Here is a 16,140-nt window from a genome sequence, read left to right on the forward strand (position 1 = left end):
AAGAGATGTTAAATATATTAGCCGAAAGCAAAAGAAAGATGTGCGTTACCCCTATCAGCTGATATATTATAACTGCAACAGAAGCTACAATGGTACATTATTATTGTAATTTGTTAAGAATATATTGTATTATTGGACATTTTAGGCTATGAAAGTAAAGCATTTAAGAGATTTCCAAAGGGGGTAGCAAGAAAATCTGTGGTACTTGTCCATCAAGAATCACTGCAAAAATTTTTGATGAAGGTATGTTATCTATGTGCACACTTTACTGTATATTAATTGCATCAACTGTTTATAGGAACAGTGAAAATTAAATATATAAAAACACATGTAGGACATGAAGATGAGCTGAGATATCAAGGGTTGACAAAAAATGAAAAACAAGAAATTTATTCAAAATTGAAGAATGAAGTATGTAAAAAGAGAATATCAGAAGATGCTCGGACCATTAAAGGGGATAAATTGGAAAGACTACACTTATTAACAAAAATGGATTTGAGAAACATGAGTCGAAGTTTATCAAAAACTAGAAATGCTGATGATATGGCTGCAACAACAATAAAGGTTTTGCATGAATGGAATCAAAGTGGCCAAAATTATGGATTTTTATTTAAACAAATTGGTAATGTATATGATTATTATTTTGTTAGCATGTGGTTTTTTACAATTAGGTAAAATTTTTGTTTAAAATCTGTGAATTAAGAGAAATATTCATGCATGTAGATTGTAGTTGGTGGTGTTGGTTGTTTAGCACATGCTTAGCTTGGCCTGTAGGGGAAAGGCATTCCATTCTTGGAGATGAAGATTTTGCAGTGGGCTTTATGAACCAGGTGATGGAATCTAAATTGAAACAATTCACAAATATTATTTGTATGGATGGGACGCACAACACAAATATTAGAGGATGGGAGTTAACAACAGTTTTAGTTAAAGATGATAGGGGTGTTGGTTTTCCCGTTGCATTTTTAGTGTCTAGTAGAAAAGATTAGTTAAATTTTGAAATTTTTTTAGATGCTTTAAAGAAAAAAGTTGGTGAAAAATTATGTCCCACCTATTTTATGATAGATGATGACCCAAAATATTATAATGCATGGATAAACGTTATGGAAACAAAACCAAGACATTTATTGTGTAGTTGGCATATTATAAAAAATTGGAACATTCAAGGCAAAGCAAAATTAAAAAATACAGAATTGAAGAAAAATACGAAGACCGAGATGGGAAAAATTTTAAAGGAAACAAATGAAGATAAATTTAAAGAGCTATACAACAGTTATTTTCAGATACTTTTTGAAGCGGGGGAAATTAATTTTTTGAATTATTTAAAAAAAAACATTATTTTCAGAATATGGAACGTATTAAAATGTGGGCTCACTGTTACAGACTAAATGCTGGGATCAATACAAATATGGCAATTGAAAGTCTGAACAAATTTATTAAATATGATGAGTTGAATAAGAAGAGAAATAATACAATAGAGGAGTTATTGGATATGTTAGACAGAGTAGTGGAAGACAAGGAATGGAACAGAATAATAGAAACAGAAAGACCTTCTACAGAAACGTATCAAAGCAGAATTGTAAGAGACAGACATAGAAAAGCAGAAAATTTACAAAATATGGTGGAGGAAGTTGGTTTTGGAGAGTTTTCAGTAAGATCTAATTCCAATAAGATTTATAAGGTTGTGTATGGAGACAGAGTGTGTAGAAATGATTGTAGGCTCATGTATTGTGTAGTTTGCCAAATCTGTTTGCATCATTACAAATGCCAGTGTCCTGAGTTTATGGTAAAAAATAATTTATGCAAGCACATGCATATGGTTGCTTTGTTTGAAAGGGAACGGTATGAATGTGGGTTAGGGCAGACTAAAGACACTTTTACAGATATAGAAGAACATAATTATTGCAAGAGAGTACTAATGGAAACAGAAAATGAACACAATTATTGTGATATGCAGAAAAATGAAGAAGTAAAAATGTTAATAGAAAATAATCAGCAAACACCGTTGCCATTGGATGATAAAACTTTTCGAAAATTAAAGCAGGAGTCACTTAATAATACTTTGAATGTACTTAACATAGATGATTTTAAAGAACTTATGAGCAATATCGATGGATGGTTAAGAAAAAAAGACGAGAAGAATTTAACAAAGAAAAGAGTGCAAGAGACGCAGCAATATTATCCCGTAAGTGAACAAATATGAAGCAACATTATTATGAACTGATTGGTTAAGGATTTTTGTGACATGGGTTATTAAGAGGTCCTCATAGAATCACCTTTATAAATAATAGGATGAGAATTTTATTTCTACAATTTAGTAATTATAATTTTTATTACTGGTACTATTACTATGTATTTTTCTGTTAGGTAAAGATGAATTCTGTTGTTGTATTTTTTGTTGATTCAGATTATGTCTATAAAGCAAATACAATTTTTTTACAAATACATTTCTATTTTATGCGTTTTTTGTATGTTACGCTTGATTGAAATAGCACATTAATTAATAAAAAAAACTAAAGCTGTATTATTAAGTTTCATTATGTTGGATAAAAGACGCAACAATCATATACAATTATAATCACATACTTAAGTTGGTTATGCAATGCAAGGAGGTATGTCTGGAGGGAAGCATGATTATACAGTTTTTGGTGTGACCCTAAGTACATTAATATTAGATTTTAAGGCAGGTTATACGCAAACACAAACGATGATCAACTTATTATGAATTATATATATTTATCATTTCGATACTAATTCTGTTGTGATAACTGGGGGTTAATCCTTTTGGTAATTCGATGAGATTACATATATTTCAATTTGCCACATTTTTTAAATGACAAGTGTAAACACCTACGTTTGAATTTACCGGGTTTTTCAATGACAGCTCAGGCATGCGCATACATACAGGTTCTTAGGCACAAATACCGTATGCTATGATTATGGTAACCTTGGCAACACTGCCAGTAAGAGCCGCCATTTGCCGATCAGCAGTGGCGCCCCCAACGGTCACTCTTTCGCGTATAGTATATATTGTAATATCCCGCTTTAAATTTAAATCGAAACAAGATCAGCGCCAAAGCAACATCCGAATTTATCCCAGAACGATACTTGGTACGCCATCTGTTGGGTGGTACGGGACGAACCGGGGGATGCGGAGATACGAGGCGAAAAGGAAGGGAGAGAAGTCAGTGAGAGTACTACCTTCAAGGGTGCAAGATCGAACAAATTACTGGTGTCAATCTTTGTGTTTTTCTGGAGTTTTCGTCTGGAAGTAAGAAACCACCGACTCCTCCGAGACATTTGGGACGGGTGCGGTGTACCAATAAACTATTTCCTACCCAGTGAGGTAAAATTTAGTGCGACGCCCGCACGGCGCCTGCGACTTAAGTGCCGAAGCTGAAAGGACGCCGATTGGATTAACCCTTTCCCAACTCGGTGGTTTATTGGTAGGCTCGATTATCACATATGATGTTAGAGGCGAATTATTGTAAGAAGTGTGCATGCATGCGGAAGCGGTGTTGGTATAATAATAATAAATTCGTTGTTCGCGCGGTCAGGTGTCGGAAAGTTGTACCAAAGCGGGCTAGGAACGGAAGGGTTGATTTTAAGATGGGCGTAGAACGTGGGTAAATAGCATTGTCTTGTTGTGGGTTAGCGTAGTTAGGTGGTGGATACCGGGTAATTGGGTAATTGTTAGTTGCGTTAGTTAGAAAGAGACAGCCTGTGACGCTTCACGAAAAGTAAAATGGCGACCGAGGCGGTGCTGGCGTTTTGCTGTCTTTGTCGTTTTGTTAGCTAGAAAGAGAAATCGAGTGACGCTGCGCACAAGCGAAAATCGCGACCGACGCGATGGTGGCGTTTGTCTATCTTTGTTATTTGTATTAGTTAGAAAGAGATAACATGTGACGCTTCACGGAGAACAAAATGGCGACCGACGCGACGGTGACGCTTTGTTATTTGGTTCTTTGTTTATTGAAGTGTTGTCGTAACACGTAAATTAGAACCTGTGAAAATAATGACTCCTCTGTTCGTAATCTGATTCGCTTGCACTCAACTACGACCCGTGGCGCAGAGCTGTATCTCCCCCTCTCTCTCATTTTTCGTTCTCTCTTTCTTTGTTTTTTTTTTGTGTGTAAAGGTACCTAATAATTAATATATGCGCACGTGACTATTAGTTCCTACAGCTGAATTTCCAATATGTACTCGCCAAAAGCCAAAACGGCAATAGGGGAAGCACCCCAGGGGAAATCCCCCACCCATTATTTTTGAATTTGTGCGTTATCGTCTGCCCTGAACGCGGGTGTTTTTTTTGTGTGTCTTTTGTAGTTGACTTTTTCTTCTTTTCACGTTAGCACAAGGCATGATTGATAGGTCCGGTTCCTTTTTTTTTTCCGTTCCGCGGGTGATCGATGCGTGATGTACCGCCGTCTTTAATCCCGTCGCTGATCGGACGGTACACGATGCTACTGAGCAGAGACCTGGTTACTGCGGGGCCATCGGACCTTGTAGACGGGGTGGCAGTTGTATTCGGGGACAGCAGCTTCTCGTGGAACGGCCGGTAGTCAATGGTACATCGCGCCACGAAACCGGCGGGCTCGGACAGGAAACTTTTGGACGGGGGGGCGTCCCCCCCGGCCCTAACTCTTTCTCTTTCTCTCTCTAATGTGACGCTTGTATAACCTGGCACGTTGAATAACACTCCTGTTCTCCCACAGGCGAAGCGCTACGTTTTTTTTTTGTTTTTCACTGCGAAGATGCAAAGGGGAGTCACTGTTCCGCATGCAAAAATTATTAGAAAAATTTATTATTAGAGAAGATGTGATTTAATGGGCCTGTTCGGTGTCTTTCTGGGAGGTTTGGACCCGAACCTTGCTTTTTAACAATTTGTAAACACAATGATATTAAACTTTGTAAACAAGACGAAATGTGTCGCAAAATAATTGTAATTGCAAACTGCAATGTGTTTAACTCGTTTATTGTGTAATCGTTAAACATTAAAGGCGCCCTCCCGTTAAAAAAATTTATGTGTCTTTATATCTGTGTTCTTCCCTCACTCGTTGGTTTGCTCACTTCGCTATAGATCTGAACCGCCTGCCGCCATATTAACGTAACACAACGTAGGTCCTAACCACGGTTGTAGAATAGATAGGTTTGTACACTAATGGCTTGGGATGGCGACGCTTCTTTTCGATCCCTATATCCATGGAAAGGACACATACAGCTAGCGCCTCTACCTTGTCGAGCGGAAATCGTTCTAGTTATTTTGGGGATTTTCGTTAACATTGCTTTATGAACAATACAAAATTTGTAAATGACATTTGATCGGAGTCGATAAGTACGATTTCTTTTATTAATTACATCGGTTATAGACAGATGCCTATAGAGTTCTGTGTCCCTAAAACGTCAAAAACCAGGCGACGCGATCGGCAATTGGCGTCGCTGACCAGGGATATGCAAATGCATGCTAGTGTATCAACCTATCTATTCTACAACCGTGGTCCTAGCCTTGCTAGACGTTCACGATCATTGGCCAAATTATTCATTTGAATTTGCGCGGTTTTCTTGTGTTCAGAGTGCGCATGTGCAAAATTCGGCGGCAGGTTTGGGTTATTACAATATATATATTTTTAATTTGAATGTTCCAGTTAACGTCGTTGTCCCCTGCTGCCAACTTTATTACCAATTTTCATGGCTGTCTGCATGGACAAGTATTTTGAAATAATTAATATTTATATTGTAACTTACGTAGGATTTATCATAAAAATAAAATTCGCAAAATTTAATTTGATAATTTTTCAAAGAATGTGTTCGCCTATACTTCAGGGGCGAGGGAACTTCTGTGTAAATAATTTTGTACCATTTTTTAATGTAAATGTTACTGTCACTTGGACGATTTGAGATTAAACTAGGTACGCCCTCCATCTTTCACATCTTTTGTTTCCTAAACTTTTTCCCTTACCAGATTTAAAGAACACAACGGTACAATGGGATGCGAATGTCATGATTATTTTTCTCGTACGTTTTTGTGTTATTCCTAATGAAAACGAACTAGGTGTAGGTATATAGGTCTACAACAGACAACAGTACGTAAGAATCATCTACGAGAATCAATCATGTAATTAAAGTAATAACAAATATCACAAAATGGATTATTGGATTCTTTCCTGGTTCTATTGTACAGAATATCCAGTTTGGACAGTAGAGGGTTGCATAACACCAAAAGCAAAAACTACGCATGACACAGTCATTTGCCAGTTGTGTTGTGCTGTCTCATCCTGGCGTTGGTTCTCACCAGAGATTTCTTAGTAACTAGTTCTCTTCACTTTCATTCGGGTCGCACGAATTACAATTATAGTGAAACAAGGCTTTTATGGGCACCAACTATTTAAATTTGGCGCTTGCCTTTGGAGGTTGAGGACTCCAATGTCAATAAGGGTGGTTTTGCAAAATCAGCCTCTATGTCGCATCTATATTAATCTGTCAGTTCTCTCAGTTGTGCTTGCGGCGGACATGCAGAAGGAAGTGTGTACTGACGATGAGTCGTAACGACAGTGATTGATTAGTGATTAGTGATTTGTGATTTCACGATGGCAGTAAACTTGTGGAATTGTGTTAGTTGTGCTCTGGACTTTCGAAAATATATACTGACCGGCAAAAAACCGGCCACCCTGACATATTCCGCAAAATCGCTTTAAAAATGTTTAGTTGATCTAGTAATTGTTATGTTATATAGAGAATCATTCACTGTAGGCACAGGATATACAAATTATCCCAAAAAAGAGAAATAAATACAATCACTAGTTAAAATACAATTTTCAAATGGTTTTGCAAAATGTTTCAGGGGGGTCGGTTTTTAATACCGGTCAGTGTACAAAGTGTGATCGGTTTTCCCAAACACTTGAGGAAGTTTTTTGTTTCATAAAGTTTTTGTGTTAGTTGCACATGGAACAGTTCATCAAGATTCTCGCCATTTACCGTAATAATAATCATTATTGATGTTCATCCTTGGGTAAGTTTTTGTTTTTGTGACAATAAATCATCAATTTGAACTTTCTACACAATGTTGACGTAGCAGTTATAACTGAGATCATGAAAGTTTTGCAAGATTTCTGATGAAAAGTTATTACAGTTTGCCGTTGAAGCCCAAACACAATGCAATAAATAATAGTCTAAGGTGCAAGCGCGTACCTAATTACTACGTCCATTGGTATTTATTAAAAATATAATTTTTATGGATAACATCAAGGAAGAAATACGGTTCTTCCAGGTTGCCTATCAGAGAATACAAGCATATTTAATTAAAATTTAATGAATTATTGTTTTTAAACAATTTCGTTCACTTGTTTTTAGTGATGCTAAATAGGGTGCCCAACGATTCGCGCTTTGAGGATCTCGCCTCAAATAAAAATGCTTAAAATCTATTTCTGAAACATATTTTTGTCTTCAATGTTTCTAACGGTTTTAAGATACTGGTTTTTATTTTGTCTTTATATGAAAATCTTTCTACCATAACGGGTGAATTTATAGTTATTGCATAAAAGCCATTTTTACAAAAGTCTAATGATTCACACTATGTGAGTAATCGTTGATACTCCAATCATTGTCACATGTAAATATGGTGAATTATACGAAATAAAAGAGAAAAATGATGAAAATTCAAAAAATAAAAGTATTGAAAAATCTAAATAAGCGATAAAAAAATATAAAAAAAACGGCGGTTAGCTAAGTCTATTGGTTTAATAAACTTGTTTTTAAAAAGAACGTTTCTCTTATTCCTGTTTATATTCTAGCCATTATTAGCGTTGTTTGGTGTTGTTAAAATGAATTAGTGTTTCATTAAATGGAATACTGGTTGCTAACTGCCCATTCACAATGGACATAAGACATAAGAACGAGCGCATAACATAATTTACGTTTTTGGTTTGTGTCTGGCTTATGCTTATCTACGTTCACAGTGGACAGAGTGAACTCTGTAAGAATTATTAAACTGCGCAAACGCAGAACGGAATAACCCCCGGCTAAACATAGAAACGGCTAACCTCAAACTGAGTCAATCAAAATATCTAACCTACAATTTCATACGATATTCGAACTTGACAACTCGCAGTACAGAACAGGCTCGCAGTGTGAAGCTTTGATTATAATTTATATAATATAATCAAAGGTGTGAAGTGCCAAGTGCCAACTGTCAAAGGGAATTCAATAGCAGCATTCAAAAGTCCCTAGATTTTAACATAATTTTGACATAATTTGTGCACAAAGTTGAACTTGTTTCAACTTTGTGTACGCACACAAGGATTACATAAAACGTTCATAAGCATAAGAATTACGTTCGTCCACTGTGAACAGGGGTATACGTTTTCCATCGTTTCAACTTTATGTATTTATGTAAGCTTTATGTACTTGTTATGCCTTATGTCCATTGTGAATGGGCAGTAAGGGTCCAGTATTTCACTAAAACTTAAATCTTGATAAAATCTCTTGCTATTTTCTGTCATATAACTCGTTGGAAGTATCTGGAAGCAAGTTCTACACAACATTTGCTGCCGCTCGACAAATTTCTTCAGGAACTTCCATTTTTTTACAAAACTTTTACGTGAAAAAGACTTTTTCAAAAATTCACAGTTATCAATTTACAGTGCTAACATAGTAATGTCCGCCAACTACAGACCCTACATACGTATTGGACAAAATTATGTCCTAATATGAAATTTATTATTTTTGGATGAAATATAAACCGGTATAACAGAAAACTTAATATTATACACAGGTGACAAAAATTCCAGTATAGGTTCGTGAGTCAGTATGCACTCGCACTTCGTGCTCGTGTATACTACACTCACTCACTGGCCTATTTTTATCACTTGTATAATACATAACTATTATTTTATTCACAATTTTGATTTTCGTGGAAATAGTTCGTTTGATGATTGATTCGATTTCGGTGATCTTTTTTAATATTTGTTGATTGATTTGTTCGTCAAGGAGAATTTTCTGTTTATCTTGCTGAGTCTGAATTCGGCATATTAAAGTTTCATAGGGTTCTTCGTCTTCGCTATCTAATTTCCAGTGATTGTTTTTACTGCGTTACCTAAGAAATTGATTAGGTCTCTTTTGGTTCTTCGGGAGTTTTTTGATATTGTTTCGGGAAATAACTGAGTTATGTGTTGCTCTATTTGCGTGGATAATAGATTCAATGCTGATTTGGAGCCATGAACTTTGTTGTGTAAACGTGGGAGTATTATTGAAATTATTTTCTAATTCTCTTGTCTTTTGCGTGTCTACGGAGATTATCATATTCATTAATAAGCCATGAATGTCCAGTGGTCGATTATGTTTCTAGCAATACCTAATTTTCGGTGTAGTAGTTCAGAGTTTTCTATGATTTTTGTTATCTGTGGTTGAAGTTGGTTGGATCCATAGATCTTGATGATTATCCTGGAACAGGAGGTCTTAAATTATCTATGTGTACTCTCTTGGTTTGTTGATCTTGTTATAATATAATCATTGATTGCGTGAACTTGTTGTCCTATTAGGAATGTATTTTGTTTGGGTTATTTGTTTCGTCTTTCAATTACATGATCCTTGTGTTGTTGCACATCTTCGGCGATTTTTTGGTAGATTAATTTCATTCAATTTTTGTGTTCAGTTGCCCATGTTTCGGATAAAAACAAGATATCAATTTCGTTACTCTCAAGAAGGTTCTTACAAAATATTTCTGTTTTAGACATTTTGATAATAGCAATCAAGAGTTATTTCCGACCGTTGGAAGCTAAAGCGTTTTTTCTTGGGCTAGTTGCTGTTGCAATTTGCGGCATGCCAGATGTATACTTTAAATAAATAGCCTCACCTGCATCTTTCCGATCTCGAAATTATGCTATGGTTTTTCTTTTACAATCTAGTTTTAATGGAGTCATGTTTTTAGCAATAAAAATCTTTGAATCTAACATTGAATACTGTTTTAATTTTCCACATTTCTTTAAAACCAAAGGCACGTCTTGTGTCCTCTTTAATGAAACCTTAATTGGTCGGCAAGTATTCTCGGTCTTTTTCCCCAATCGAATAATGTTAGTTTGCTCAGCATTCATTACTTCGCAAACATTTAGATTTAGCGATATCTGTTACAGCCTTAACATCGGATTCCTCGGTATTTTCGATGTCGATTTCTTCTGGGACGTTGTAAATAATTGTGTTTTATGGCCATCCACGAAGAGTATAATAGGAAGTTGCATATTATTCTTTTTTAAATGCGGATAAAATATATTAGATACATGTATTCAAAAAAAAGTTCTGACTTCATTCATCCATTTGAGCTTATTCCAAAACCCCAGTTCTTTGGAATTGTGTCCAATATGTGGGAGGGCATGCGTTTGAAAGGATATATAAGCATAGGGGGGGTCACCACACTTTGAGGGTAAACATAACACTGATGTTTTTTTTAGCTGCATATTGATCAATCTCAAACGTTTTGTGATCCTTCAAGGGCAACAAAATACCCGTTTAGGTATATGTTTCAACTTCAAGAATTTTGGAATTGAAACAAGATCTTCCTTCCAATTTTTCCACCGTTGCGCTGTATAGGCATATATAATATGAGGTTCCTGCAATATGTTCCATGCTGATTACATATTACTGTTATAAGAGTATGAACTTTTTCTTGACCCACGTTATTTATAACATCACTTAGTATTCCACCTTTGTGTGATAATTTTTTTTTATTTGATTACGTTCCCCTACAGGCCGGCGTCCCAATTACAGGGGAACGGGGGACATTGAAATATTCTTCCTTTTGTTCTTTTATTGGGTGTCCCAGGAATTGCACATAAACACTTACATTTTTAATAAAACGTTTATTGTGTTCTTGGTGGAGGTTTACACGTAACTTCCTTAACATTATTAATTCTCTCTATTTAACAACAATTTATGCTTATTCTGTATATCATGCATTTTCACCATTTCCCCGTCGATGAACCGATAAGCACTTATAATATTGCTTAGTTATTTCCTTAAACTGTGCTGCTTTTGTCGGTTCATCGTCCGGGTTCATTGGCTTGCAATATCGTTACACTACACCTCTCTCGGGGGAGCACAAAAAATAAAATTTTACAAAAAAAATTTTTTTTTCAATAAAGAAACAACACAAAACATACAATACAACAAAAATACAGTTAAGAAAAAATATAATCAAAATACATTTAAAACAAAGACAATACTAATACAACAATGTAACCCTCAACTGTAGTAAATTTTTACTCTATTCTTATGAACTTCTTGTAACTTACCATCTATTCTTATAACTATATTAGGCGAGTTGATGGCTACAACAACAAATGGTCCTTTAAATAGAGGATCCATTTTCTTACCCCCTTCATTTTTTAATAATACTTTATCTCCCACTTTATAATCTACCACTACAGTTCTCCTATCATAATTAAGTTTTCTCTTATGTTTAGCATTTAACAAATTTTCTCTAGCGTCGTTACATGCTTGTTGCAAACGATACCTTAACTCGATTGGATAGTTATCGAAATTATATAAAGGATCTCTTTTATTGGAGATATTTGACGGAATGTTGCAAGTCTTGCCGAAAACTAGTTCGAACGGTGTGTATCGCGTTTCTGTGTGAACAGTGTTATTATAAACACCAGAATGGCACCCACGAGCTCCATGTGTCAGGATGTTTGGCTATTTGCATTCTAAGATAAGCCCCTAAACATTTGTGAGAATTTTCGAGAGCTCCAAGTGTCTCGTGATGATATGCGGTAGAATGTAATTTCTTAATTTTTAGAAGTTTACAAATTTCCTCTAGTGTTGAAGTTAAAAATTCGGTACCCTGATCAGTGACCAATTCATTTGGAATACCGTACCGTACCACGAAATTTTTTATAAACGAGTCAGCTACCGTTATTGCCTCTTTGTTAGGAATGGGATATGCCTCTATGAATTTGCTTAATTCTCACTGTAATGTCAGAATATATCGATTGTCTACAACATCCGGATCTAATGATCCTACCAAATCCAAATAAATTTTTTGAAATGCAGATGTTGCAGTTGTAGTGATTGTTAGCGGTTCGATATTCGGTCGAAAATGTTTAAATCTTTGGCAATCGTCACATTTTTTGACAAAACTTTCTACATCTTTCCGTAAGCCTACCCAAAAATAGTACCGTTTTATGTTATTATACATACGGTTAATACCTGCATGACCTCCAGTTGGTAACATGTGAAAGTCATTTAATACCAATTGCTTTGTGTCTTTATCGGTTATACGTTGGACATTTTTAAGCACAGAAATTTTTATATTTAATTGTTTTATTTTATTAATCATTTTTATAACTTCATTTAATAGGGGCGCGCTTCCCTTATTTTTTATTATAACAATTTCTGGAATTCCATACTCATTGCAGATATATACCAGGTCTCTCAACGACTCAACTAGTGACGACGTTGATCGAGGGTCCTGATTAAAATAAATTTGTTGCAACTCTTTTACATATATGTAGCTGCCTTTCTTAACATCATAATTTTCTGACTTTAAAATATCATTAAATGTTGATTGGGAAATTAGTATCAACTCAATTGAACCAGTTGGGCGTTTCAGCAACTCCACCACGCCAGGGTGATCAAGCCTGTCGTGACGAACGTCGTTAATGCTTTTAACTTCATTTTCCGTAATTTTTGACTTTGACCGAGTTATTACGTTCACAGTTCCTTCTATTTGGGCACTCATGGTCTTTAGCTCATCGGAAGTTATTTCGATACGGGACAAAGCATCCGCCGCTACGTTTTGCTTACCTTTAACATATTTTATCACGAAATCGTACTCTTCCAAAACTAAACGGAATTTTGTGAGTCGATTTGATTTATTGCCCATGCCAAACAAATAAATGAGTGGCCTGTGGTCTGTAAAAATTGTAAATTTCCGACCATATAAATAAGGACGAAAATGCTTCACGGCCCAAACAATTGCTAGCAATTCTTTTTCTATTGTGCAATAATTTTTCTCGTTCTTGTTTAACGCACGACTCGCAAATGCGACTGGCTTGTCATCTCCGTTTGACAAAACGGCGCCTAAAGCAAATCCTGACGCGTCAGTTTTTAAAATGAAAGAGTTTTCAGGTGTAAAGTTCGGATACTGTAGGACAGGCGGGTTTGTTAGTGCATTTTTTAATTTCTCAAAACTAGTTTCGCACTCTTTGGTCCAATTAAATTGAACATATTTTTTGGTTAAATTATTAAGTGGTGCCGCGATTTGAACAAATTTTTTTATATAACGTCGATAATAGTTTGCTAACGCAACAAAACGTTTGGTGTCATTTGCGTCTTTAGGTGTTAGATATTGTTGGACGGCTTCTATTTTTGCTGGATCAGGAGAAATGCCATCAGCTGTAATTATATGACCTAGATAGAATATTTCCTTTTTTAGGAACTCGCATTTATACGGATTTAATTTTAGGTTTACATCTCTCAGGCGTTGTAATACTTTTTGTAAGGTTTTTGTTGTGATTAATAAGATTATTTCCAAAAACGATTAAGTCGTCAAGGTACACAAAACATTTGTCATACGTTAAACCCGTCATAGCAATGGTCATTACCCGTGAAAATGCGCTAGGACTAATTTTGAGTCCCATCGGAAGTCTTTTCATTTGGTATTGTCCCCTGTCCGTGCTAAATGCTGTACACTTTCGGCTATCGGTATCTAGTGCTACTTGGTAATAACCTTGGGATAAGTCTAAATGTGAAAAATATACCGCACCGGATAAAGAATCTAAAATGTCTGAAATAAATACACGGAAGCGGAAATTTATCATCCTCGATTTGCTTGTTTAATAACCGGTAATCTATAACTATTCTCCACTTTTTCTTCCCGGTTAGGTCCGGTTTTTTAGGAACGATTAGAAGTGGTGCTGACCATGGAGATTTGGTTTCTTCAATAATTTCGTCAGATAATATTTTTTGAATCTGCTTATGCACTTCTTCTTTTTGCGACTGTGGAATTCGACATGGTTTTACGTATACTGGTACTGCAGATTTTTGCAATTGAATAGTTTGTTTATACACGTTCGTAACTGTTAATGGATCAATTTCTAAGTGAAACACATCGGCATATTTAGCACAAACTCTTTGTAATGAAAATTTTTCATCTTTTGTTAAATGATCGGGGTCAATTAAATCTAAAACTTGATCTACCCTATTTACCGTAATCGTTTTATTTTCTTTAAAACTGCAAACTTGATATTCATCTAGTCTATTAATTTTTGGATTAAAATTTTTCAGTGTTACCTGTTCGTTTCGAGTATTTAGTATTCTCATAGGAATTTTCCCTTTCTCTGGTGTGGCCAAAATTTCCTGAAATGATAAATTTCTCTTCTAAATTTTTTAGTGCTAGCTGGTGTTGAAGTTTTGCTACTGCAAGTTCTTGATCCTTATTATGGATCATTTCGTTGATGATTTGATCCTTACCTTGAATGGTTTGATCCTTACTTTGGATCATTTGATAAATTAAAAAGGCTAATGTAATTTTTTTTTATCCTCTGTCAAGGGCTCGAGGTCGTTGAGCAACTTTGTAATCGTTGGAATATCCATCGAAGAAAAATTCTTCTTCTTTATTAAAGTGAGGTGTTCAGACCGGATGACCTACTTTTACAAAATCCTGGCAGGATCGCCATGAAATATTCTTCCTTTTGTTCTTTTATTGGGTGTCCCAGGAATTGCACATAAACACTTCCATTTTTAATAAGACGTTTATTGTGTTCTTGGTGGAGGTTTACACGTAACTTCCTTAACATTATTAATTCTCTCTATTTAACAACAATTTATGCTTATTCTGTATATCATGCATTTTCACCATTTCCCCGTCGATGAACCGATAAGCACTTATAATATTGCTTAGTTATTTCCTTAAACTGTGCTGCTTTTGTCGGTTCATCGTCCGGGTTCATTGGCTTGCAATATCGTTACACTACAACATACACAACACCCCGGAATGGGACTATTTGGCGCGGCCGACTTGGCGCGGCCAACTTGGCGCGGCCGACTTGGCGCGAGCCATTTTGGCGCAAAGCCAACTTGGCGCAGGGACACTTTGGCGCAAGCCATCTTGGCGCGAGCCATCTTGGCGCGAGTACGTCGGTATATAATATAAAAAATATTTATTGTTCGTACTTTGGTTGGCACCCTGTTATTTATGCTAAGTGTAGGCAACCAAATACACATTTTCATTCGCACAAATTCCAATAACTAAATGATCTACGGAGCAAGAAGTTCCACGTTTAGGAGTATGTTTATAATGGGGTGCAGGGCGCGAAGCGCCCGTGTGTCCATTAAAAAGTCGACATTACCCCTCCCCGCGTTTGAGACTATAAAAATTAGGTTATGCTAACAACGGGTGCAATTTTTGTATATTTATATCTATTTTTCTTGGTGCAAGTTCATTCGCGCCAAGATGGCTCGCGCCAAGATGGCTTGCGCCAAAGTGTTCCTGCGCCAAAGTGTCCCTGCGCCAAAATGTCTCGCGCCAAGTCGGCCGCGCCAAGTTGGCCGCGCCAAGTCGGCCGCGCCGAATTGTCCTAGACCGACAACACCCAAAGCCGGGAGGGAATCGAACCCACGACCCAAGATGTACCGGGCAAGCACAAAGCTACCTAACCCACCCGGGTCCTCGATTTCTCGATAAAATATGAGAAGTGGTGTTAAAAATATTATGTTAACATATGAACCGCCATTTATATCGGTTCATCTATCTAGCGTTAAAGATAAAGATTGCGAGTATACTTGATAATTGGACACGTGAAGGCACTTGGAATGACGGCCGAAGCAACTTGAAAGATTCTTGCCATTATGAATTCTGAACGATATTAAAAAATGTCATTGATTCTAACTCTGGCTATGGATGTATCTAATAACTCTTTCTCATTTTTGGGCATTTTATCAACAAAGGAAGCTAAAGAGCCAGAAGAACCTCCACAACTGGTTTTACTTACACTTGAAACAGTTACAGGCAGTTGATAGATGAATCTCTTTATGTGTAGTATTCTGCAAACAAGGTAACAGATTAAGAAACCTTTTAAATTATAAATATTTAGTTCACTACTACAATTGATTAAAATAAATAACTGACCTGTTTTTGCATTATATTCT

The sequence above is a fragment of the Zophobas morio genome, unplaced genomic scaffold (assembly GCF_036711695.1).
Source record: "Zophobas morio isolate AGI-343-1 ecotype UQ-CSIRO unplaced genomic scaffold, CSIRO_AGI_Zmor_V1 ptg000076l, whole genome shotgun sequence".
Lineage (NCBI taxonomy): Eukaryota > Metazoa > Arthropoda > Insecta > Coleoptera > Tenebrionidae > Zophobas > Zophobas morio.